Source organism: Pteropus medius, unplaced genomic scaffold, assembly GCF_902729225.1.
Source record: "Pteropus medius unplaced genomic scaffold, Ma_sr-lr_union100, whole genome shotgun sequence".
Classification (NCBI taxonomy): domain Eukaryota; kingdom Metazoa; phylum Chordata; class Mammalia; order Chiroptera; family Pteropodidae; genus Pteropus; species Pteropus medius.
In genome coordinates this window covers 31,136,468-31,163,248 of record NW_024349800.1, presented here as the reverse complement: position 1 = coordinate 31,163,248, position 26,781 = coordinate 31,136,468, and the positions used below count along the sequence as shown (strand labels likewise).

The following is a 26,781-nucleotide window of genomic DNA, read 5'->3' as shown; positions in this document are numbered from 1 at the left end:
GACAAAATAGACTAAGTCGAAATCTATCAATAAAAACAAAGAAGGTCATATAATGATAAAGGGATTAATTCATCAAGGGATTATAATTATAAATATGTATGCATCCAGCATTGGAGCCCCTAAGTACATAAAGCAAATGTAACCATTTATGAAAGAATAATCAAAAATACAATAATAGTAGGGGAGTTCAATACCCAACTTTCAACACTAGATAGATCATTCAGCCAGAATAGCAATCAGGAAACACTGGACTTGAAATTATGCTTTACATCAAGTGAACCCAAAAGACGTATAGTACATTCCATCCAATAGCTGTAAAACTCCCATTGTTCTTGAGTACACATAGACCATTCCCTGGCATAGATTATATGTTCAGCCAGAAAACAAGTTTTCAAAAATACAAGAGATAGAAATCCTTTCAGGTATCTTTTCAACCACAGTGATTGGAAACTGGAAATCGATATCAGGAAGACTACTAGAAAATTCACAAATATGTAGAAATTGAACAGCACACTCCTGAACAATGAATGCATCAGAGAAGAAATCAAAAGGAGAATAAAAAATATCCTGAAACAAAAATGGAAACACAAAATATCAAAACTTATGGAATACAACAAAAGCAATTAATTAAAAGAATGTGTACAGTGCTAAATTACATTAAGAAAAAAAAAGATCTCAATTAAACAACCTAACTTCACAACCTAAACTAGAAGAACAAACTAAGCCAAAGTGAAAAGAAGTAAATATAAACTAGAGCAGAAATCAAATAGAAATATGAAGGAATAGAGACTAAAAAGAGAACAGATCGATAAAATTTTTTATGAAAAGATGAAAATGACAAACTTAGAAAAAACTCAAAATGATAAATGAAGAGACCTTAGGATGATACCGAAATACAAAGGACTGTAAGAGACAGTTATTAACAACCATATGCCAATAAAGTGGATTACCTAAGAAAAAAAAAAAAAGACAAATTTCTAAAAACACAACCAGCCAAGACTGAATAGTGAAGAAACAAAAAAATCTGAACAGACCAATAATGAGTAAAGAGATCGACTTAGTATTCAAAAACCTCTCAATAGATGAAATCTCAGGAGCAGGTAGTTTTATTGGTGAATGAAATCAAACATTTAAGGAGGAATTAAAAGCCGACACTTCTTAAACTCTTCCAAAAAATTAAAAAGGAGGAAACACTTTCAAACTCATGAGGCCAGCATTACCCAGATACCAAAACCGGACAAGGGTAGTTCAAGAAAATTACAGGCCAGTGATTCTAAAAAACAGAAATATCCTCAACAAAATCCTGGTAAACCCAATTCAACAGTACATTAAAAGAATCACACAACACAATCAAGTGGGAGTTCTCCCTGAAATGCAAAGATGGCTCAATATATGCAAATCAATAGGGGTGACACATCATCTTAACAGAATGAGAAAAAATGGAATGATCATAGTAATAGATACAGGAAAATTATTTGACAAAATGCAATATCTTGTCATGATAAAGACTCTCAACAAATTATGTATAGAAAAAAAATGTCATTTACATGATACAAGCCAAATATTACAAAGCCAAAAGAAACATGATATTGAATGGTGAAAGCTGAAAGCTTCTAAGATCAGGAACAAGACAGGGTTGCCTATTCTTGCCACTTATATTCAACAAAGTACTAGGAAGTCCTAACCAGAGCAAATAGGCAGGAAAAAGAAAATCCAAATCATAAAGGAAAATGTTAAATTGTCTGTTCACAGATGACATAATTTTATATTTAGAAAACCCCAAAGATGCCACCAAAAAAACTATTAAAACTAATAATTAAATGAATTTGGTAAGTTGCAGGATACACAAACAATATGCAAAAATCTGTTGTGATTCTATAAACTATCAGAAAAAGAAGAAAAAATTTCCATTAACAATAGCACCCAAAAGAATAAAATAGGAATAAATTTAATCAAGAATGTGAAACATCTGTACTCTAAACTATGAAAATATTGATGAAACAAATTAGACAAATAAATGGAAAGATAACTCGTGTGAATAGATTAAAAATTAATATTGTTAAAATGTTCTTACCACCCAAAACAATCTATAGATTTAATGCAATCCCTTTCAGAAAGCCAATGGAATTTTTCACAAAAAAATGGAAAAAGCAATCTTAAAATTTATATGGAACCACAAAAGACCCAAAATATCCAGATGAGCACAAAGAACAAAGCTGAGGGCATCACACTGCATGATTTCAAACTATACTACAAAGCTATAATAACCAAAGCATTATAGTTATGGTGGCATAAAAACAGGCATATAGACCAGTGAAATGGAATAGAGAGCTCAGAAAAAAATGCACACATTTATAGACAACTAATATTTGATAATGGTGCCAGGAACATACAATGGGGAAAGGATTGTCTCTTCAATAAATGATGTGGAAAATTGGATATCCACATGCATGAGGAAGAAATTGCACCTGTAACTCACATTATACACAAAAATCAACTGAATTAGAGGTTTAAATGAAGATCTGAATATGTAACATAACTAGAAGGACATATAAGGAAAAAAGTTTTCTTGACATTGGTATTTTTGGATACAACCCCAAAAGCACAGGCAATGACAGCAAAAATCGGGAAAAAAAAAATAGATTGAATCAAACTAAAAAATAAAGGGAACACTCAACAGAGGGATATTAGGACTAATATCCAAAATACATAAAGAATTCAATAAGCAAAAACAAAACAAAAAACAAAATGGGCAAAGAACCTGAATAGACATTTCTCAAAAGATATACAAATGGTAAACAGGTATATGAAAAGGTACTCAACATCATTATTAGGGAAATGCAAATTATAACCACCATGAGATAAAATCTCACACTTGTTAGAATGGCTACTATCGAAAAGATAACAAATGTTGAAGATGTGGAGAAGGGAAACCTTGTGCAATATTTGGTGGAAATGTAAATTGGTGCAGCCACTATGGAAAACAGTATGGAGGTTCCTCAAAAAATTAGGACTAGAACTATCATGTTATTGCACAATCCCATATCTATATACTATACATTGAAAGAAAACAAAATCAGTATCAAAATCAGTATCTCCAAGAAATATCTGTACTCTCATGTTTATTACAGTAGTATTTATAATAGTAAAGATGTGGAAATATCCTAAATATCTGTGGACAGATGAATGGATAAAGAAAATGTGTGTGTTTGTGTATGTATGTTAAACGCACGCTATGGAAAATTATTCAGCCATACAAAAAGGGAATCTTGTCAGTTGGGACTGCATGGATGAATGTGGAAGACGTGAAATGAAACAAGCCAGACACAGAAACACAGATACTGCATGATCTTCTTACTTTTATTTGCGATTTTAAGCAGAGAGTAGAATGCTAGTTATGAATGATGGAGGTTGAGGTATATGGGAGATAATGTACCCTTTGACCAAGCTTCGGATATGTAGGATGAAGAAATTCTGGAGATCTAGTGCACGACGTGTTGACTGTAGTTAACAATATTATATTGTATACTTAACATTTGCTGAGAGATCTTAATTGTTCTCGCAAAGAAAAAGAAAAGGTAACAACATGAGGTGATGGGTATGTTAATTATTTTGATTGTGATAATCATTTCATAATGTATATGTATGTCAAAACATCAGATTGTTCACTTTACAGATAGTTTAGAGGTCAGGTATCCTACAAGAACTGAAAAAATTGCTCTAATAAAATACTGGTTTTAAAAGAGTAAATTATATTGCAAAATAATTTTTTCAAATATTTACATGTACAAAATGCTTCTGCACAGAAAAGAAAACCATCAACAAAATGAAAAGACAACCTATGGAATGGAAGAAAATATTTGCAAATTATATATTGATAAGAGGTTAATATCCAAGATATATAAAGAACTAACACAACTCAAAGAAAAAAAATATCTGATGAGAAGACAGGCAGATCTGAATAGACATTTTCCAAAACAAGACATACAGATGGTCAACAGACACTTTAAAAGATGCTTAACAACACTAATCATCAGGGAAATGCAATTCAAAACCACAGTGAAATATCACCTCGCACTTTTAAGAATGGCTATTTTTGAAAAGACAAAAAATAACAAGTGTTGGAAAAGAGGTGAAGAAAAGCGAACCCCTGTGCACTCTTGGTGGGGTCTGAATTGGTGCAACCACTATGGAAAACAAACAGTATGGAGTTTCCTCAAAAATAGTAAAGATTGAATTACCATATGACCCAGCAATTCCTCTTCTAGGTATTTATCTGAAGGTAATAAAATCACTATCTTGGAAAGGTATCTGAACTTCCATGTTTATTGAAATGTTATTTACAATAGACAAGACATGGAAATAATCTGTGTGTCTCTATGGATGAATAATTAAAGAAAATGTGATATACACACAATGGGATATTATTCGGCCATAAAAAAGAAGGATGTTCTGCCACTTGCAACAACAATGATGGACCTTGAGGGCATTATGCTAAGTAAGTAAGAAGTTAGGCTGAGAAAGGCAAATACTATATGACTTCATATGTGGCATCTTAAAAAAATTGAAATCATAGCTACAGAGAACAGAGTAGTGATTGCAAGAAGCAGATGGAGGGACAAAATAGATGAAAGGAGGTCAAAATGTACAACTTCCATTTATAAAATAAATATGTCATGGGATATAATGTATCACATGGTAACTATTAACAATACTGTATTATATATTTGAAAGTTGCTAAGAGTAGATCTAAAAATCTCTCATCACAAGAAAAAAATGTTAACTGTGTGGTGATGTATGTTAAACCTACTGTGATAATAACTTGCAATATATACATATATCAAATCATTATGTTGTACACCTCAAACTGATACAGTCATGTTTCACTTAATGATGGGGATACATTTTGAAAAATGTGACATGAGGCAGTTTCATCATAGTGCAAACATCATACAGTGTACTTACTCAAACCTAGATGGTATAACCTACGATATTCCTAGGCCGTATGACACAGCCTATTGCTCTTAAGCTACAAAACTGTACTGTATGTTATTGTACTGAATACTATAGGCAATTGTAACAATTATTTGTGTATTTAAAAATATCTAAATGTAGAAAAGATGTGGTAAAAATAAACACCATAAAAATAAAGTGTGTTTGCCCGTGTGTGTTGGGGGACAGGAAAGCTTTGGAGAGAGGCACCATCAGAGAAAGAGTAGATGTCAGGAGGAAGGGAAAGAAGGGGCGCAGAGATCAAAAGAGACCCAGAAAGATAATGCTTGAGATGAGAAATAATAACAAGAGAGAAGGGGAGAGTCAGGGAGTATTTGGGAGGGAGGAAAGAGAGAGGAAAGAGAAACACAGGGAATCTGTTTGTGCACATGAGTATGTGTGCACGGGCACGCAGGGGCGGGCTCCCGGGCTCTCCTTTTCCCCGACCTGCTCTTCTCTCTCCCTCACCAACTCCTGGCCTGTCTCCAGAGGGCACAGGATGGATGGACAGCATGCAGAGCCTTCTTGTCTATTTAAACAACCCAGAGCTACCGGTAAATTCAACATCATAGTAAAGTCCAGCCTTTTCATTCAACATCACTAACATTTTTGCTTATAATCCATTGTAAACTGCTGGGACCAGCATTCAAAAGCCATATGCGTAGCCCCATTGATGACCAAAATGTCATTATGCAGCTCATGACTGTATAATATTGTATGCCAGTTTTTAAAAAGTAAATAAATTTTCAAAAGACCTTAAGTGTTTATGCATGGAAATAAAAAATTTACATCACAAGAAAAGACATGTGGAATTTTCATTCCATTATAGCATAAAATCTATTAATATCATATTCATATTATTTATTCAAAGATGGGGAGAATATGATAGAATTACTACAAGCAAAGTTTTGAAATTTGAGAGAGTTAAACATAATTATGAGAGAAATAGAAAACAAACTGCTAGAATACTGTATATTCACTATGCTAAAACCTAAAGCAGACATGAATCTTCATGAGAAAATTTAGTGCTTTTCAATGCAGATCAACAGATAAATAGGCCCCGAGTCATTGTTTCTCATTAACATTGTTTTGGCAGACATCGTGCTCTCAGGAATATAAAATTAGTCCAGCATGTCATTTTGGAAGTCACAAGCAAATGGTTTCATTATCGGCAGATGATCTGATTGTTTACAGAGCAAATCTAAGGAAAAGTGATAAAAAACCTGTTAGAGCGGGATTTTTCAGCAAAATTATGGGGTGCAAGATCAATTTATGAAAATCACCTATTTTCAATTAATTAAAATGATTTAGCAACTATATGTCAATATTTTGAGAATAAACCTCAGAAAAGCTGTGCAAAGGAAACGTTATGAAGAAAATTATATTTCTAGAAGTCTTTAATATTAAACAAAGTAGTGAGTGACCGAAATCCATATTTGGAAAAATGTCATGAAAATATAAATTCTCCTTCAACTAATGTGTGATGCAACCTGCTCCAATCAACGTATCAATGAATTTTGGGGGGACATGACCAGACATTGAAAAGTTAACAAAAATATAAGGACAAAAATGTAGGTGAGAAAGTTGAAGAAATACAACAGAAATACCAGATACCATGATTTGTTTTAATGAAATAGTAATAAAAAAGGTGGTGATGAAATAATATTAACCCTCAGATTAATGAAACAGAATGTGTAGTCCCTAAACAGACATTCATATATAATATTGAAATATCCGAGGTGATTTTCTCATCAGTAAGGACAGTGATGGATTATTAAATAATCATGAATGGATATAACTTTAATATATCCTGACATTTAATAATTTCTATGAATAAATGCCAGATGGATCACATGACAAGCATGAAACTGGGAAATGGTCAATGAAAATTTTTAAATGAACACTTTATGATTTTAGAGCAGGGAAAGATTTATCTTTAGGAAGATAAAACATACAAACTCCTAAGGAATAGATTAAACTGATATATTAAATGCTGCCTGAAAATAGAATTTAAAATAATCTGTAAAATGGAAGGATATATTTTTGATTCTCATCACCCAGGATAAAATCGTATCAAGAATGGATTTTTAAAAATACCATTCCATAAATAAAACAAAAATAACCCACAAAAATAGAATTATGACCATAACGAATTTATAGATAAGTAATGTCAAGTGGTGGACAATATACTATAAAAACAGCATCATCAGTAGTCCAAGAAATGCAAATAAAATCAATAATAATATATCACATACATACAATTCATAAAAATGCAGACACTCCCAGCATGGGGTTGATATGGGGAAATGGGGAGTCTCCTTCAAGGTTAGAGAGAGTGAAATGGATTGAATCATTTTGAAGGACAGACGAAATGATCACATGAACATGTACAAAAATGGCGGTGCAGCAACTTCATTCTTCACATTCTGTTTGTAACAAAAAGATGTGCCCAAAAATGTATAGCAGTATCACTAGTCAAGGGAAATATTCACCAGTGTGTCTATCTGAAGAAGTTTTAAACAACAGTGAAATTCAGTGACCTAGAGATACATATGTCAACATGACAATTTTTCAGAAATAAATATTTGACTGAAAATAGAAGATATAAATGAAACAATGTATATACACGTGCACGAAATGAGCATTAACTGGGGAGAAGAGCAGAAGGTTGTGGGTGTTGTTTAGTAGTTAAGTATTCCTTCTCATCCCCACTTGGAGAAATAGGCATTTGAGGGACTTATGTCTCTACAGAGGTCTACATAATATTTTTTGGCTTTTTCTTGTACCTCAGGAAATCCAAAGATTAATGCATGAAAGAGACCGACCAGAGGCCCAAGGACATGAAACAGATATCAAGGCCATCACGTCAAACATCCCCACAGAAGCAACAGAGAGGCCAACTGCATTACAAAGGACATGAACCATATATTCTCCCTGCAAGAGTGTATCAAAGGGCTTGTTTCCACTGATTGTAACTGGACACTACAAAGGCCCTTCGAGTTTCCAATATGATAGAAAAAACAAAAAGTATCACACTGGCATTATAATTTGTTTTCCTATAACCACCATTGAAGTTGGGTGCCTCTTCATATGTAAAATGACCATTTGTATTTCTTCTACAGTGAAATTTAATTTCATATGCTCTTAAGTATTTTTATTTGGTTACTTCTATTTTTTCTCTTCCACAGCATTCTTCCAAGCCAATTTTTGTCTAGTCAATAAAAAAACTGTCAAGGACCTTGTTTTCATAAACCATCCACCCCTCAAGACACCTGCTATGAGGCTCGTCTGCCTTGCACAGCCTCTCATCAAAAGATCTGAACAGAGCTTCTTGCAATATTAATTATGGACCAGACAAAGGACAGGAAATGTATATCATTGTTACCTCACACCTTGCACCCAAGCACATGGGCCAACCCTCAAGCATCATCTTTGAGCTGACAAACAACAGGCCTAAAATCTTCTCTCATGATATTCCTCAGCCTGCCACCAAGACACTTGGTCTGGGCCATGTCCTCAACCACAAGGCACAAGCCAAGTGACCTGAAGTGAACTCAATGCAGCCCAGAGGCTGTCAAACAGATGAGTGCAGGACTCAAATCTCAGGCAGCCAGGGAAGAGATCTGCTTAGGTCTCCATCCAGACTTGCTAGAACCTCCCCCACCCCAACTTCCTACAAAAGAAAGCAAGGCTCAAGTCCTTTCCATCCTTTGGGAAGAACACTCAGAGACCTGATCTGAGGGCTTTTCCATATTCTCCATCCTCTCCCCTGTACAACTGGACTTGAACACAAACAGGCACACCAAATGACCATGAGGACACCTGCCCTAATGTCAGGCATTGACACCAAGCCTCCACCCAACTCGCCTCACCTTGAGCCCAGTCCAGCCCTGCAGTGTCTTCCAACCCCCACCATCTAGGCCGGCCCTTCAGAATTGTCTTCATGAGAAGTGACAAGGGATGGCAGAGCTCCAGGTTCAGAATAGCTCCCTCACCCCATCCTCCTAAGAAGCCTACCACTAGTAGTCAGAGGCCTCACATCTTAGAGGAGTTTGAAGTGCTACTGACTTATGTCCCAGTCCATGTCCTCTATGAGGACTTTCTGGTCTCCTCCTCTGCAGAGAGTGACCTCATTGCAGAAAAGACTCAGCCTGCAGTCTAACATGTCTTTGAGGAAACTATTAGATGGAGGAGGAGAAAGATGAAAGGAGCAAAATGTGTCTTGTAAATCAACTCTCCCTTAGATATGGTGTGTGTTAAAATTCCAGGACATCAAATAATATTTCACAGTCCATTTCAGTTATGTAAATTTAACTTATGTTTTAAATAGAACTCACCAAACTGCCAGATAATGTATTTAGTAAATTAGTAAAATTTAAACTTATTATGGTAATCATTTCACAATATACGAAGTCGAGTCATTATGCCATACTCCTTAACTGTCTACACTGCTGTATGTCAATTATATCTCAATAGAATGAAAAAAGAAAGGAAAAAATTAGTAAATTTTGTAGGAAACCAAGTTAACATGACATTGGAAAATATTAAGCTATAATGTCAGTAGGAAACATCCCCCTACCACAGTAGTGGTGCGTCAAGACTGAGGTGACTCAGACACAGTGGGGACATCCAACACCCTGGTCAACCAGGAGTCATTTTCCATAAAAATAGTGAACCCCCCACATATACACACTGCAAACCTGGAGGTTCAAGTAGTGCAGGGAAGAGAAAAGGAAAACTTATGCTATAGCATCATCTACTGGAAAACAAAAGAAAGATCTGTAATTATTAACCAGCTAAATTGTTAAAATCAAAATAGTATCTAAATAAGAAAAGAGTCTACAGACAGAGGAGCAATCCATTAAAAACCATGAACAACCAGGTAACATAGTAACACAGAAAGAAAATTCAAGTCTCTAGAAACCAGTCTCAAAGTCAATAAGACATTTAAATGACAAAGAATGCAAGACTGTAGTAATGAAAAAATGCAACGAAATACAGGAAAACTCAGAAAGGCAGTTCAGTGAGCTCAGGAATAAAATGAATAAGCAAAAGGAGCACTTTACCAGAGATTGAAACTATAAAAGCAAACCAAATAAATTCTGGAGCTGAAGTACTCAATAAATGAGATGAAGAATGCCTTAGGATTGGAAAAAGAATAGACCAAATGAAAGAGAATTAGTGAACTCAGAAATAGAAATCTAGAAATGATTCAGGTGGAACGAGAGAGGAGCAAGAGTTTAAAAAATTAAAGCATTCTACAAGAACCATCTGACTCCATTAAAAAGAGCAACATAAGGATAATGGGCATCCCAGAAGGAGATGAGAGCGAGAGCGAGAGCGAGAGCGAGAGAGAGAGAGAGAGAGAGAGAGAGAGAAACAGAGCCTATTCAGAGAAAGAATTGATGAGCACTTCCCAAACCCAGGGAAGGAGTTAGTCATTCAAGTCCAAGAAGCTAGCTGTACATCTAATTATATCAATGCAGAAAGACTTTCCCCACGACACATTGTATTAAAGTTGTCAAAGGTTAATGATGATAAAGAATTCTCAAGACAGCAGGGAGGAAAATACAGTAAACTGCAAAGGAAACCCCATCAAATTATCAGATTTCTCAGTAGAAATCTTACAGTCCAGGAGCAGGTAAAAGACTAAATTTGTATAGGCAAATTAGGATAAGATGCGATCAAAAGCAAATGGACTACATTATCTTCAAGACGTTACCACAGACCTGATGGTAACCGCAAAACAAATCCAGAGCTGAGACATGAAACATTAAAAAAAAAAGGAAACAGAAAAACATAATTGAAAACCATCAAACTAAAATAGCATGTAGAAATACAAGAGAAAAGAAATAATGGAGTCAGAGCAATCAAAAAACAAAAAATGGCTGTAGTAAGTCCACATATATCAGACTCTAAATGCAATGGACTGAACTTACTAACTGAAAGGCATAAGGTTGTTGGACATATTAAAAAATAAGACCTAACTATATGCATTCAAGAAACTCATCTCGGTTCCAAAGAAACAGGCTCAAAGTGAAGGGTGGAAGATGATAATCCAAGCAAATGGTATCCCTAGAAAAGCCGGTGTAGCCATACTTATATCAGACAAAATAGATTTCAAGGCAAAAAAAAGTAACAAGAGACAAAAGTGGACATTTTATAATGAGACAAACCAAGAAAATATGTTTATTAATATATATAAACCCAAACTAGAAGCTCTAACGTATATAAAGCAATTATTAACATACCTCAAGGGAAAAACCGATGCTAACACAATAATAATAGAGGACTCTAATACTACTAGTACATAAATGGATAGATCATCCACACAGAAAGACAACAAAAAAAATCAACCTTAAATGACACATTATATCAAATGGACTTAAATTATATTTATAGAATGTCCCTTCCCCAAACAACAATTTTTATATTCGTCTCAACTACACATGGAACATTCTCAAGGATAGACCATATGTTGGGATACAAAACAAGTCTCAATATATTTAAGAAGACTGAAATCATACCAAGCATCTTTTCCAACCACAGTGGTATGATACTAGAAATCGGCTACAAGAAAACTGAAAAAAGTTACAAATATGTATAAACAACATGCAACTGAACAACTATTGAATCAAAGAAAAAATAAAAGACAATCAAAGGATACATAGAGATAAATTAAAAATGAAAGTGCAACATACAAAAATCCATAGAGTGCAGCAAAATTAGTACTAAAAGGAAAATTTATTGCAATACAGACCTGTATCAAGAAACAAGAAAAATCTCAAATATTACACCTTAAAAAACTAGAAAAAGAACAAATGAAGCCCCAGTCAGAAGAATGGGAACAATAAAAATCAGAGCAGAAATAAATGAAATAGAGAATAAAAAGACAATAGGAAAAATTAATAAAACAGCTGGTTCTTTAAAAAGATAAAATTGACAAACCTCTAGCTAGACTCACTAAGGAAAGAAGAGAGAAGACTCAAATAAAATTATAAGGGAAAGAGAAATTATAACAGACACCTCAGAAATACAAAGTAGTATACAAGAATATTAAATAATATATGTCACCAAATTAGACAACCTAGAAGAAATGGACAAATTCTTAGAAGCAAACCTTCCTAGACTGAATCATGAAGACATAGAAAACCTGAATAGACTGATCACTAGTAAGGAAATTAAAACAGTAATCGAAAACTTCCCCAAAAACAAAAGTCCAAGACCAAATGGCTTCACTGGTGAATTATATCAGACATTCAAAGAAATGTAATATCTATTCTTCTCAAACTCTTCCCAAAACTTGAAGAGGAGGGAGTGCTTCCTAACTCATTTTATGAGGCCAACATTACCATGATATCAGAACTAGTCAAGAATATTCACACACAAAAAAAACCAAAATTATAGCCCAAGATCTCTGATGAACGTAGATACAAAAATCTTCAACAAATTATAGCAAATTGAATACAATAATACATTAAAAAGATCATACACCACAATCAAGTGGTGTTCATTCCAGGGATGCAAAGATGGTTCAACGTCTGCAAATAAATCAACACGCTATATCCACATTAACAAAATAAAAGATAAAAATTATATGATCATCTCAATAGATGCATAAAAAGTATTTGACAAGATACAACATTCATTCATGATAAAAACTTAATAAAATTGGTATAGGTGGAAAGAACCTCAACATAATAAAGGTCATATGTGACAGAGCCCCAGCTAGCATTATACTCAATGGTGGAAAACTGACAGTTTTTCCTCTATGATCAGGAACAAGACAAGGATGTCGTTTCACTGTTGTTATTTAACATAGTTCTCAAAGTCCTAGCCAGAGTAATCAGGCAAGAAAAATAAAAAGCATCCAAATTGGAAAGGGAAAAGTACAACTGTCACTATTTGTGGATGACATGATTTTATATACAGAAGACCCTAAAGACTTTACCACAAACTATTAGAAATAAACACAGAAAGTCACAGAAAAAAATTAATATACAAAAATCTTTTGCCTTTCTATATGCTAATAACAAACTATCAGAAAGAGAAATGAAAAAAATTCCTTCTTACAATTACACCAAAAAGAATAAAACACCTAGGAATAAACTTTAAAAAGTATACGATGGTAATTACAAGACATTATTGAAAGAAATTGAAGAAGACACCAAGAAAATGGAAAGATATTCTTTCTGTGTTCATGGACTGGAAGAATTAACATTGTTAAAATGATCATATTACCTAAAGCCATCTACAGAGTCAATGAAATCTCTATCAAAATCCCCATGGCATTTTTTACAGAAATAGAACAAAAAACCTTCAAATTTGTGTAGAATCACAGAAGATCCTAAATGACAAAAGCAATCCTAAGGGGAAAAAAAAGCCAGAGGGATCACACTCCACAGTTTCAAACTATACTACAAAGTTATACTAATAAAAACAGTATGGTGTATTGAAGAAGCAAAAAACAAAACAAAACAAAAAAGACACAGAGACCAATGGAACAGAATCAAGAACCCACAAATAAATCCACGCATATACGGGGAAATTGATTTACAACCACAAAAAAGCCAAGAATATGTTAATGGAGGAAAAAAAGTCTCTTCAATAAATAAATGGTGTTGGAAAAACTAGACAGGCATATGCAAAATAACGAAACTAGACCACTGTCTTACATCATATACAAAAACTAACAATATGGAATAAAGACTTGAATGTAAGATCTGAAACAATAAAATACATAGAAGAAAAGATAAGCACTAGGCTTCTAGACATTGGTCTCAGAGATGTTTTTGTGAATTTGATACACAAATAAGGAAAACAAAATCAAAAATAAATTAATGGTACTACATCAAACTAAAAACTTTCTACACAGCAAAAGAACCATCAACAAAATAAAGAGGCGGCCGATTGGGAAAAGATATATGCAACTGATACTTTTAAGGGGTTAATATCCAAAATATATTAAAAAACACATACAGCTCAACAACAACAATTTAAAAATGCGCAGAAGATGAGTAGACATTTTTTTAAAAAAAAGACGTACAAAAGGCCAACAGACACATAAAAATATGTTCAATATCACTAGTTATTAGGGAAATGGAAATCAAACTACAATGAGATATCACTTCACACATGTTAGGATGGCTGTTATCAAAAATACAAGAAATAACAAGTGTTGGAGGGGATTGGAGAAAAGGGAACCCTCATACACTGTTGGTGGAATTGTTAATTTGTGCAGCCAGTATGAAAAACGGTATGGAGGTTCTTAAAAAAATTAATAGGACTACCATATGATCCAGCAATTCCTCTTCTGTGTGTTCACCCTTCCTCCAAAATAAAAACACTAATTTGTAAAGATATATATCCACCCTATGTTTATTGCAGCATTATCTACAATAGCCAAGACATGGGAAAACCTAAGTGTCCATTGATAAAGAAGATATGATATATACATACAATAGAATATTAGCCATTAAAAAAAAGATGAAATAGTGCCATTTGCAGCAACGTGGACGGATCTTGAGGGTATTACGCTAAGTGAAATAAGTCAGATGGAAAATGGCAAAAACCATGTTATTTCACTCATGTGGAATATAAAACAAAAGAGTAACAAGCTAACAAAAACAAACTCAGTTACAGACAACAGAATGGTGGTTACCAGAGGAGAAGGTTGTTGAGGGATTGGTAAATTGGGTAAAAGGGGTCCAATATGTGGTAATGGAAGGTAATTAGACATTCAGTGATGAGCATGCCATAGAGTATACTGATATAAAATTACAATTTACCCATAGAAGGTCTGAGAAAGCCTCAGAATCACTAATCCTAGAGGGCTGATGGAAGGTATTCCTTTTCCAAAGAGAGTAAAGACAGGAGCAGATGAGTGCTACTTCAAAAGTGAGGACAGATTTACAGCCATGTTACGCTGAACTAGCCCGATCCCATCTGATCTTGGAAGCTAAGCAGGGTTGGGCCTGGTTAGTACTTGGATGGGAGACCACCTAGGAGGACCAAGTGCTGTAGGCGTAAAAATTTAAAAAATAAGGGATTGTAAGCTGACAAGGTCCTTGCAATTTGTGAGGTCAACCAAGGGTTGTCTCACCTAAAAATTTATTTAAAAAATAAATAAAAATACAAAAGTAAAGACAGAAATGTAAAACTTCAGGAACATAAAAAATAAAAGTAACATAACACCAAAGTATTAAAAGTCTTCCAGTAACCAATCTCAAAGGCTTGGAAATCTGACTGACACAATAAAGAATTCAAAATAGCTATTTTAAAGAACCTCAGTGAGCTACAAGAAAACACGAAGAAAATTTGATGAAACAAGGAAAACAATACATGAACAAAAGAAAAACAACAGAGAGAGATATAGTAATAAAAAAGATTCATGAGCTGAGGAACACAATGAATGAAATGAAAAAGATTGCATTTTTCATTTAATAACTAATAACTATAGCTACTATATCTTGTTAGCAAATATGCAGAACAAAAAGATATTGTAACATCAAAATATAAAAGAGTAAAAGGGTGGAGCCTCTATAGAGGAACAAATATAAGTTGCTATCAGCATAAAATGGTCTGTTTTATTTCTGAGATGTTCAATGTAAGCCTCCTGGTAACCACAAAGCAAAAATCTAGCGTAGAATCACAAACATAAAAAAATAAAACAGCATAGCACTGTGGAAAATCACCAATTCGCAAATGTAGGCAGAAACAGAAGGGAAAATAATAGAAATACAAAACAACTAGAAAGCAATTAATAATATAGCAGTAGTAACTCCTTACATATCAAAATGTAAATGGATTGAATTCACCAATGAAAGGCACAGAGTAGCTAGATGTATTTAAAACAAAACAAAACAAAACAAAACTATATGCTGCCTAGAAGATTTATTTCAGATTTAAAGACACACATAGGCTTAAAGTGAAGGGATGGTAGATTATATTCCATGAAGTGGAAAGCAAAGAATTTGGGGTAGCCATACTTATATCGGACAAAATAGCCTTCAGGCCAGAAATGGCAATAAGATACAAAGGTCATTATATAGTGATACAAGGGTCGATGCATCAAGAAGATATAACAATCATAAATACATATGCACTCAACATCAGAGCACCTAAATATACTAAGCAAATACTAACAGACCTGAAGGGAGATACATACATTACAATAATAGTAGGGGAGTTTAATACCCCACTTTCAGCAATGGATAGATCATCCATACAGAAAATCAATAAAGAAACACTAGAATTGAGCCATATTTTAGACCCAATGGACTTAACAGCTATATAGAACATTCAATCCAACAGCAGTAGAATATATATTCTCCTCAAGTACACATGGAACTTTCTCTAGGGTAAATCATATGTTAGGCCACAAAACAAGTCTTAGCAAGTTTAAGACGACTGAAATCATACCAACTATCTTTTCTAACCACAACAGTATAAAACTATAAATCAACAAGAGGAAATCTAGAAAATCTACAAATATATTGAAACTGAATAATACACTTCTGAACAACCAGTAAGTCAAAAGAGAAATTTGAAAAATCTTAAATGAAAACAAACAATGTAACTGATAACTACATGATGCGAAGAAAAAGTTGATAGGTATAAATGCATATGTCAAGAAATTGGATCTCAAAATAACAACTTTGCATCTCAAGGAACAAGAAAATGAAAATTAATCCAAATAGCAAAGGAAAAGAAATAATAAAGATCAGAGTGGAAATAAATGAGACAAGACACAATAGAAAAGATCAACAAAACTAAAAAATAGAAAATTTATTTCATTGCCTCCTAGTCTTTTTAATTTCTGCTCTGATCAGAATGTCCTATATAACTATAACTTCTCTTCTAATTCATTCTGGTAATGTTCCCTCCAGTATCTGTATACATTCAGGAGAAGCGCAAATGTCCAATATGTAGCTGTGCAGTCCCATGAACCCTGTTGCACGCTCTCTGGGGTGCCATTAGTTAATAGTTTAAAATCTGTAAAGGATTTTTTCTCCTTACTGACTTCTACTGGGTGTGATGCTGATGGTATCGGTTGCTTGTAGACGCTGAAATTTGAACTTAGTTTGCAGTTTCAAACTACTGAAGACTTGTTTTGCATACCTTTATTGATGGAGTGTCATAATCTAGGGACATTATTCAACATGGAGGGTGGTTATCTTAGTTTGGACTTCCCCAGTAGCAGACACTGTGACAAGGATTCTAGAACAACAGTTCATTTGGGAAGTGATTCCAGGAAGCACCATTAAGGGAGGGGATGAGTGAAATAAAACATAAGATAATATTCTTCATCCACAAAGTTACTACTGAGGACAACTGGAGTTTAACTCCCCTGGGAAGTTCTGGGGGGTGGGGAGGACAGTGCAGAACATGCCTCAAAGTTATCTCACCTAAGGGTGACAAAGCTGGAGTATTTATACACCAAATCCCCTCCTGTCATTTGTCGTGAGCTGATTCCAGACCTTAACTCTGCCACTTCTGGTTTGCCCTGTGTTTGTGGGTCTGCTCCCATAGTTGAAAAAATGCCTTCAGGCAGAGAGCCAGTTGTTCTCCGCAAGCAGGTTTCAGGCAGGTAGAAATGAGTGCCAGGGCACTTGACTGCACCTGTCTCAGTGGCCTATTCTTTGGTCTAGAAATTAGTTTAAATCAGAGATCTCATAAAGCAGAGACTGATTTGGAGTCATGATTGCACGATACTTGAGAGATGACCCATGTCTCACTGAAATGGTCTGTGGGTATGAGGAGCACTGACTGCAGTACATAGGAGCAAAAACAGATACAGTAGTCCAACAGGTTAGAAAAACACTGATTGAAACGAGCTCAAACAGCTTTAAGAACTGTGTCCTAATATACGCAGATTTTTAAAACAGCTTTTTCTAAACTTGATATGCAGCATTTCCCAAACTAATTTAACCACAGAACCCCCCTTTTTCCGGCTTATTTTGGGCTGATGTTCTATGAAACATACCTTGAAAAATGCTGATCTAGCCCAGTCCTCTCATGTCACAGGTAAGCTCAGAGCCCTTGTGACTGGTCAAGATCATGCAGATTAGTAGTAGTTAAACTGGGCCTGGCTTAGTGCTTTTCATTCTACCCTGTTTTCTCCCATTTCAATTCAGGAAGCCTCTGGTGACCCATCTCTCCTGCTTCTTGAGCTCTTTTCAGAAGGGCTTCTTAGGGGATATTGATTGTTTCTGGACGTCAAGGGTACCTATAGCCCTCCAGTAAAAACAAGTTCATGAAGCCCATTTAGTGGGCTTTTCAAGATATAGAATCATATGTGTTTGATATTGGTCAAGAGGTTTGGCATGCTTACTCCAAGATTGTTCAAAATAGTGCATTTTCTTGCCATTCTGCTCTAGGAAGAAAGACAATGATATAAAGTATCTGTTAGAATAATTCGATATGATTTGAATCTACTGGAGGTTATTCCTTTTCCCTGATGCAGCCTAAGAACAGGAACCTACTGGCAGATCCCACTGCAACCAAGATTCCTGATCTGATCAACAGCTTGCTTCAAGGTGCAGGCATGGAGGGACACCCACACCACTTGGTCTTGTCTGGGATGTACAGACCAGTAGAGGCTGTGATGTCCTCAGTATTTCCTCAGAGTGCACAATCTACCCCAGAAAGAGATTTTGATGAGATGAGATGTCACTATTCCTCTCTTCTCCTTTATTAACCTTAAGAGCTGTCATATATTTGGGGCACTTTCTTATGGTAAGGATTATACATAGCATGTTATTTTACAGAGATCATTTAATTTTCACAACAACGTGAAAAACATGCTATTTTCTTATGTGAGCAAACTAAATAGGCTTAAAAAAGCTATTTGACTTGCCCATGGCTGCCAGCATGGAGCAGGAGAACCCATTCCAGAAAGGGAAGCCTAGGAGACTGCATTCGTCTATACTCATTAGTGTCACATCCTCAATAAGAAAAAAATAAATCAAGATAAAAATGAAGCAAATCCAGTTGGTAAGCTTGATAGAAATTAATCGTGGTTAGTGATGTGAACAAGCTAGCCCTTGTCAGAGAGCCAAACATCTACTATTCCCAAAGTTATTTGATTCTACCTCTAAGAAAATCATTGCAGTTTGAATTACCAGATGAAAATTATAATGGCTGCATTGTATTCTCCTTTACAAAAGTAAATTGAACCCTTTAACTTAAGGAGAGTATATATCCTCTGCTTATTGTCCTAGGGAATAGCAATAATGGGATGCAGCTTTTTTTATAGCTGTTCTATAAAAATGAAAAACAAAACTACACCCAGACAAGCTTTAACCTGAACAGGTACAGTCAGTGTTATTAAAATATGAAGCCATATGTTTGGAGACTAGAGAAATAAGAGGACAATAAATCAGACTTTCAGGTTTGCACAGAGAGCTGAAAGATGAAGCACTGGTATCGAATGTGTGCCTCCGATGCCCTGATTGTGCTGGGTACTGTTTCAGTTGGTGAATAATAGATACTGGACACAGGGATAAAAAGTAGGGAATAGAAAATAATTTTTAAAGAGTGTAACAATTTCACAAAACTCAAGCAGAAGCAATGAGAGTTCTAAGAGGAAGGGTAAGATAAATGTCAACTTCGGGGTATTCTTAACCATAAATGATACTCTCCTGCAAAATGGGGACAGAATCAGGCTCGATAAATGCCATGACAATATATAACTTTGCTCTGGTTCTTTGGCTGCCAGGGGAGCAAATGAGTCCATGTGAGATGTTCTCTAAAGACTCCCACAGTGCCTTATGCCTAATAGATTCACTAGATGAAGCTGAAGTTTTTAATGACTGGGAACTAGGCCCCAGAGGGCTGGCTAGAATGAAGAGATATGGTTTGCCCTTTCCCCAGGACATTCATGTTTCAGAGATCAGAAGAGGGTCTCTGACTAGCAGGCAGATGGTGATGCTGTGGTAGAGTGTAGGAGGAGGAGGGAGGGCGGGTAATGGAAATGTATTATAAACCGTGATTTTGTGGGTAACTAAAAGGCCTTGCATATGGCAAATGGGCTGTACAAGGGGACCCGAGGTCATCCAGTAATAGCTGAGGAAGGAGATTTTGGACTAGAGAACAGTGGGTGAAATGGAACAGATGGAGGCTGTATTAGGCACTGAGGTCACACCAGCCCTAAGGAGAGAAGTTGGCATGAATTATGTAGCCACATTCTAAGTGCAAATATGTGATTGCTTAGCAAATTAAAGAGGTAATGAATGAAGGATGGATTGGAAGGTGACAAGTCAGAGTTGCCAGAGTTATCATATGTCATTTAATCACACTGACATTTCACGGGCAAGAAGAAAATGTGACCAAGAGACAGCATATATTAATGCAAAGAACAAATGAAGTGAGGCACAACTGACAAGTTTACTCCAATAATAACTATAGGAAATTGGGCAAATATCCCCTTTGTGTCTTTTCCCCATTATTTGTAAATGATGATCTTTGTGGCACCAAATATTACACAAAGGTTCAGAAATAGAGGATTACTCTAAACTCAATTCAGTTATCATTAAAGTAAATAATATTTATAAGCAGAAGCTGTTATTATCAAAGTGGAATTGTTTTTAATGTAAGAGAAGTGAATCATATTTGCCAGTATGTAAAATGTAATAAAAGTATATGAAAATTATACCAAGGGTGAGATTTACTGTGAAGAAAGCAGAGGTTTAAAGTCCTGAGTTTTAAATTCTGATAGATCTGTAATTGAATCCAAGTTTTTCATGACAGTGATACAATATGTATCAATAGCTACATGTATTGATGTATGTCGAACTTTTATGAGTCTTAGTTTATCTGTAAAATGAGAATGAACCAAACTCCATCAGTGTTTACATTTATATCTTTAATCCATTTTGAGTTCATTTTTGTGAGTTGTGAAATATAGGGTTCCAATTTCATTCTTTTACATGTGGATATCCAGTTTTACCAACACCATTAATTGAAGAGACTATCCTTTCCCCCATTGAATATCCCGGCTCCTTTGTCAAATATTAGTTGACCATATATGCATGGGTTTATTTCTGGGTGCTTGATTCTGTTCCATTAGTTTATGTGTTTGTTATTATGCCAGTACCACACTGATTTGATTACTCTAGCTATGTAGCGTGGTTTGAAATCAGGAAGTAAGATGCCTTCAGCTTTGTTCTTTCTCCAGATTGCTTTGGCTATTTGGGGGTCTTTCATGGTTCCACACAAATTTTAGGTGTTTTTCTATTTCTGTAAGAAATGCCACTGGAATTTTGATATGGATTGCATTGAATCTACAGATGGCTTTAGGTAATATGAACATTTTTAACGGTATTAGTTCTTTCCATCTATGAACCTGGAATATCTTTCTATTTATTTGTGTCTTCTTCAATTTCCTTCATCGAAATCTTCTAGTTTTCAGTGTACACATATTTCACCTCTTTGGTCAAATTTACTCCTAAGTATTGTATTGTTTTTGATGCTATAGTGAATAGGATTATTTCATTTTTCAGATATTTTGTTATTATTGTATAGAAACACAACTGATTTCTGTATGTTGATTTTATATCCTGCAACTTTACTAAACTTGTTAATTAGATCTAACCATTTTTTGGTGAAGTCTTTAGGATTTGCTATCTATAAAAACATATCACCTGCAAACAGAGACAATTTTACTTCCTCATTTCCAATTTGGGTACAGTTTATTTCTATTTCTTGCCTGATTGCTCTGGCTAGGACTTTCAGTACTATGTTGAATAGGAGTGGTAAGAGTGAATACCCTTGCCTTGTACTTGATTTTAGAAGAAAAGTGTTCGACCTTTCACTATTGAGTACGATGTTATTTGTGGTTTTTTCATATGGGCTTAATTATGTTGAGGTACATACCTTCTATATCCAATTTGATGAATTTTAATTTGTGAAAGGATGTTGGATTTTGTCCTTTCTGCATTTCTGCTTTTCTGCATCTATGGAGTTTATCATAAGATTTTTATCTTTCATTCTATTAATCTGGCAATTTAACATGTACTGATTCATGTTAAACTATCCTTGCATCCCAGGGATAAATCCTACTCGATCATGGTGTATGATTCTTTTAAACATGTTGTTAAATTCAGTTTACTAATAATTTGTTGAGATTTTTTTTACATATATATTCATCAAGAATATTGGCCTATAGCTTTCTTTACTTGTAGTGTTTTTATGGTTTTTATGTGGCTTTAGAATCAGGATGAGGCTGGTCTCATAAAATTAACTTAGGTATGTTCCTTCCTCTTCAATTTTTAGAAGACTTCAAGAAGGATTGGCATTAATTCTTTTAAATATTTGGTAGAATTCACCATGAAACCATCTGGTCCTGGGCTTCTCTTTGTTGGGAGAATTTTGATTACTTAATCAGCATGTACTGTGGTGAGCCAAGAGCCCAGGTTCACAGGCCTCAGCAGAGAGCCACCTAGGGCTGCAAGAGTAGTTCTGGTGCTAGGTTGGGCTGGCTCTGGGGTCTTTCAGTGAAGGTGGGTGTTGACTTCTCTCTCCTTCTGCCACAAGGAGGGGGTCTTCCTTTGCACTGAGCTGCCTGAGCTTGGCATGTAAAGCTGTAATGATGGAATAATGTGAATCTGTCTTTCCTACAGATGTTTCAACCCATCTCAATGCGTCTTTTATTTCTGTGTTTTACCCAGGTGTTATAATCTTTCACTTGCAATCCTTAGTTCTTGTAAACGTATTTTCATACGTAGATAGTTTTTCAAATTGATGTTCCCGGGGAGATGATGAGCACTAGAAACTTCTGTGCCACCACTTTGCTCTCTTTTTTAAATGCTTGCTTACTTCTTTTCATACCTTCATTAATGTATAAAAATCAGTCTCACTTTGAATTTTAATTCACAGTTATTTTACTGTTACTGAGGTTATGGCAAATCTTTCTCTGAATTATGTTTATATCTTTATCATCTATTAAATATTTACAGTTTTTATTATAGTCTTTAGAAATTCTCTATTATTCATATCAATGTATTAGAATATTTATTTTACATGATATTTAAATTGACTATATATTTGTTGTGATGAAAATGTATGCTTTTGAAATAAGAATACAAGTAGAGAGTCTATAAAGAATGTATGTATACATAACTGTATAGATAGATCCAGATGTATAGGAGAAATTAATATGTGATAAAGTGGTATTTCAACTGCAAGAGGAAAGATAGCTTATGTAATGTGTCCCTAGTATAAAGAATAATCTCTAAGAAAATAAATTTAGACTCTTGCATCACATCGTAGAAATGAGTATTGGATCAAGAATGAGAAATGAGAAATAAAATAGAAAAGGAAAAAAAATCTTCACTTCTCTAACTCAGATTTCTTAGTTGAAAAATAAGTACATATATACTCTCACAGTGAAGCAAAGACATAATGGAAGCAAAAGCTCTCAAAACAGTATAGTCATCTGTAAATACAAAACAGAGATATTATTACGTTTTAACCAATGAGTTGGTCTACTTTAGTGAGTGCTTTGTGGCTAGAGCTTGCTGTTCAATGGTGAGACATAGGCCACTGACTGAGGACTATAAACATATCCCTCAAAGAGAATTTACAATGAAGGATAGAAAAAGTTGCTAAACCTCTGTGATAATGCAGATCAATTGCACAAAAGAAATCTGTGTGAGAAATTTCTCCAGCAGATTGTAAGACATAAGTAAAGCTGAGGAAATTTGTTTTCTTCTCATTAAACCAGAAAGAATTATTCATCTCCATGAATGCAAATGAAAGCTTTCCAAATGGTGTGGTCATAACATGGTAATTAAATGCCTGAGTGCCAGCCAGATTCCTTCATTTTTCTAAATTATAATAATTACGATTGACCATTACTGATAATTATAGTGATCAGAGAGTCAAATCTTAATTTTTCATTCTCTTTTCTATAATAAATGTGTAATTCCTTCCAGTAAAATCCACCAAGTTTTCCTTCTCCTTAACCAATTCCTTTCTGACTTTTTACTTCATCCCCATGGAAAACAAATCTCTTTCATCCTCTCCTTTGTTTTTATTCACCTCATAATAATGGTTTCTTTTTATTTTGGATTTCTCCCAGGGGCTAATCAGGAGATATCTGGCTATATAAGCATTATATCAAGGTAAAATTAAAAGATTAAATATGTAAATTATTGTTTTTAAAAAGGGTTTTATGTATTCTGAGTGCCTGAATCATTTTATATCCACTTATTATCCCTGTAATTAAAATAGGAGCTAGCAATCAAAGGCCCTATCCAATTCCTTGAGGAAATCATACCAGTTAAAAAAGAAATCATTAGCTAACTCTTTCAACTTTACACTAACACCGTATTTCTCAGCCCATTAAATGTATCACTTTCCTAGCTGGCATACATAGCATAAATGGTGGTTTCTGTTATGGGACTTTAGAAGGACTCCTACAAATCATATCCTTAGTGTTTCTTTCCCTTTGAGTTATTTAATTCCATTTTCCAGGTATCTCCTCTGAGTTTGTCAAGCTGCCCTTAATCATCCATGGCATTAAGTTTATAAATTTGCATCTTTTTAGAAGCACTAATAGGTAGGAAATTCTGAAGGCCATTTTGACACTCTGAATCAAAATTTCAATACATAGAAATTTTGGCCCTGCAGTAATAGCTATAAAAAGGCAAAAATAAGTGGATATTTATTGTAGTATGATTTCAGTAAAAATATACATATATATGTATGTATATATATATAGTAAATAACCTATATTTATATGTGTATATATATGTATATATACATACATATGTGTATATATATACACATACGTGTACATATATACATATACATATGTATGTGTATATACGTATATAGTAAATATATGTGTGTGTATATATACACACATATATAGTAAATAACCTGCATATCCATCAAGAGATAACTAATCATTTAAATTATGGTATGAATACATAATGGGAAAATATTTAGATACTGTGATTATACATACACATACACACCCAATACACTTATTGCCATGAGAAGTTGCCCAAGAATTGACTCCATTTGTATATAATTTAATGTGTTTATGTATGTGTGTGAACATAGAGAAAAGACAAAGAATCAAAACCAAATGTTAGCAGGATTTTATCTGAATAGCAGGGTCTCAGGTAACTTTAATGTTTTATAATTTTTATATGCTTTGTATATAAGGGTATAGCATGGATTAGAACCATGCCATAAAGAATGTTTGAGTATCTGCAAGTAGATTTTATTTAATTCTGTCATTAAAAAATATGTAACTATTATCATTTTCTGGATTGGCTGAATCACGTCCCTGTAAAAATCTATAATAGTCATAGAGACCAGAACAACAACAACAAAAAAAACCTATTTGTGTTCCCTACCTAGAACATTCTAACATATTTATCCAGTGACACAAAGATATATTTAACTGGAACACTTATTCATAACTTTGAATTATGCATAGCTTTGCCTCTTACTCAGAAACCTTACTATCTTTATCAGATCCAATTCTCTGGGAGAAAAATTGAAGGGACCTGTAGCAGAACGGAAAAGTTACCCCTCTTAGATAAAAAGAAGTTTCAGTGAAGCTCTAGCAGCAGACCTGTGGAAATTTACCGATTACTAAGGATCCCTGCAACAAGCTGCTGATGACAAGTTCTCCTATATGTCACACAATCCTTTGCATATTCTTCTATTTTTTTCTTGTCTTTGTTCGTTAAGATTTGGCCCTTCAGGTTTAGCCTATAGTGGTCCCTCACCTAAGGCCAAGGTTCACTAGAGACACTCATCTCAGTACATTAATGGTTTTTACCTTAGCAATCTTGCACTGCCTCCCCAACAACACCGGGGACAATTGGCAAAGTCTGGAGACATTTCTGGTTGTCACAACTGAGGGAATACGGTACCACTGATAGCTATTAGGTAGAGGCAAGAAACACAACCTCCCCACCACAAAACACACACAACAAAGACTTATCTGATCCCAAATATCAACAATGCTGAACTTATAAAACCCTTCTCTTGAAGGAAACAGCTATGGATGAATGAGAAAGAAAATAGAGGACTGAAAATAAAGAGGTTTCCACACTTCTAGGAAATGAATGATTGTTCTGCAGCCACATTAGCAAGTTGCCACCAGAACCAGTTTTAAACCCATTTATCCATCACTAAAAATCTGTGAACACACTTATATAAGCCAATCAGTAACAGCCTTTTGTTTTTGAAAGTCAGATGATCAGAAATGAACTCATTCCAATAAACACTGTACTCAAGCCAAATGATCAACAGCTGGTACACATATATAGATGTGGTCAAACCCTTTACACCTCTGAAAATATACCTATTCCAAAACTCCTTGCTTCTCAAAACTCTGTATAAAATTTCTTTCCTTGGGCAGACTGTGCCTGACTAATGTAGTTCTGCCTTACTCTAATAAGCAGTGAATTTATCTTTGTCTTTATATTCCAGATAGTGGCACACCTAGAATTGTCAAAAGATTATGACACTATCTGTCAATATCTGAAATAACAAAGCAAATTATTTGTATAATAAGTGAGAGCTATGCTGATCAGGAACAAATGACTGCTGACTTTACATAGTGATGTGGGGAAGCAGGGAGTTCTTCCAACAGGAGGTTGTGGCTTTGATATGGACAAACCAAACACAGATGAGAAATGAAAGTCACTATTATCGGCCAACAGGATGTGATTGCGGTGTCTTGGGTTCCCAAACCAAGCAGAGGCTGGGAAGGGGCCATATGACCAATAACCTGACTGATTTAATGCTGGAATGCAGACTAAA

At 34.7% G+C, this 26,781-nt stretch overlaps 1 pseudogene; it reads left to right on the top strand.

The window, feature by feature from the left end:
* Positions 1–14,899: 14,899 nt before the first annotated feature.
* LOC120622461 (uncharacterized) lies at positions 14,900–15,018 on the top strand (annotated as a pseudogene).
* Positions 15,019–26,781: the final 11,763 nt, after the last annotated feature.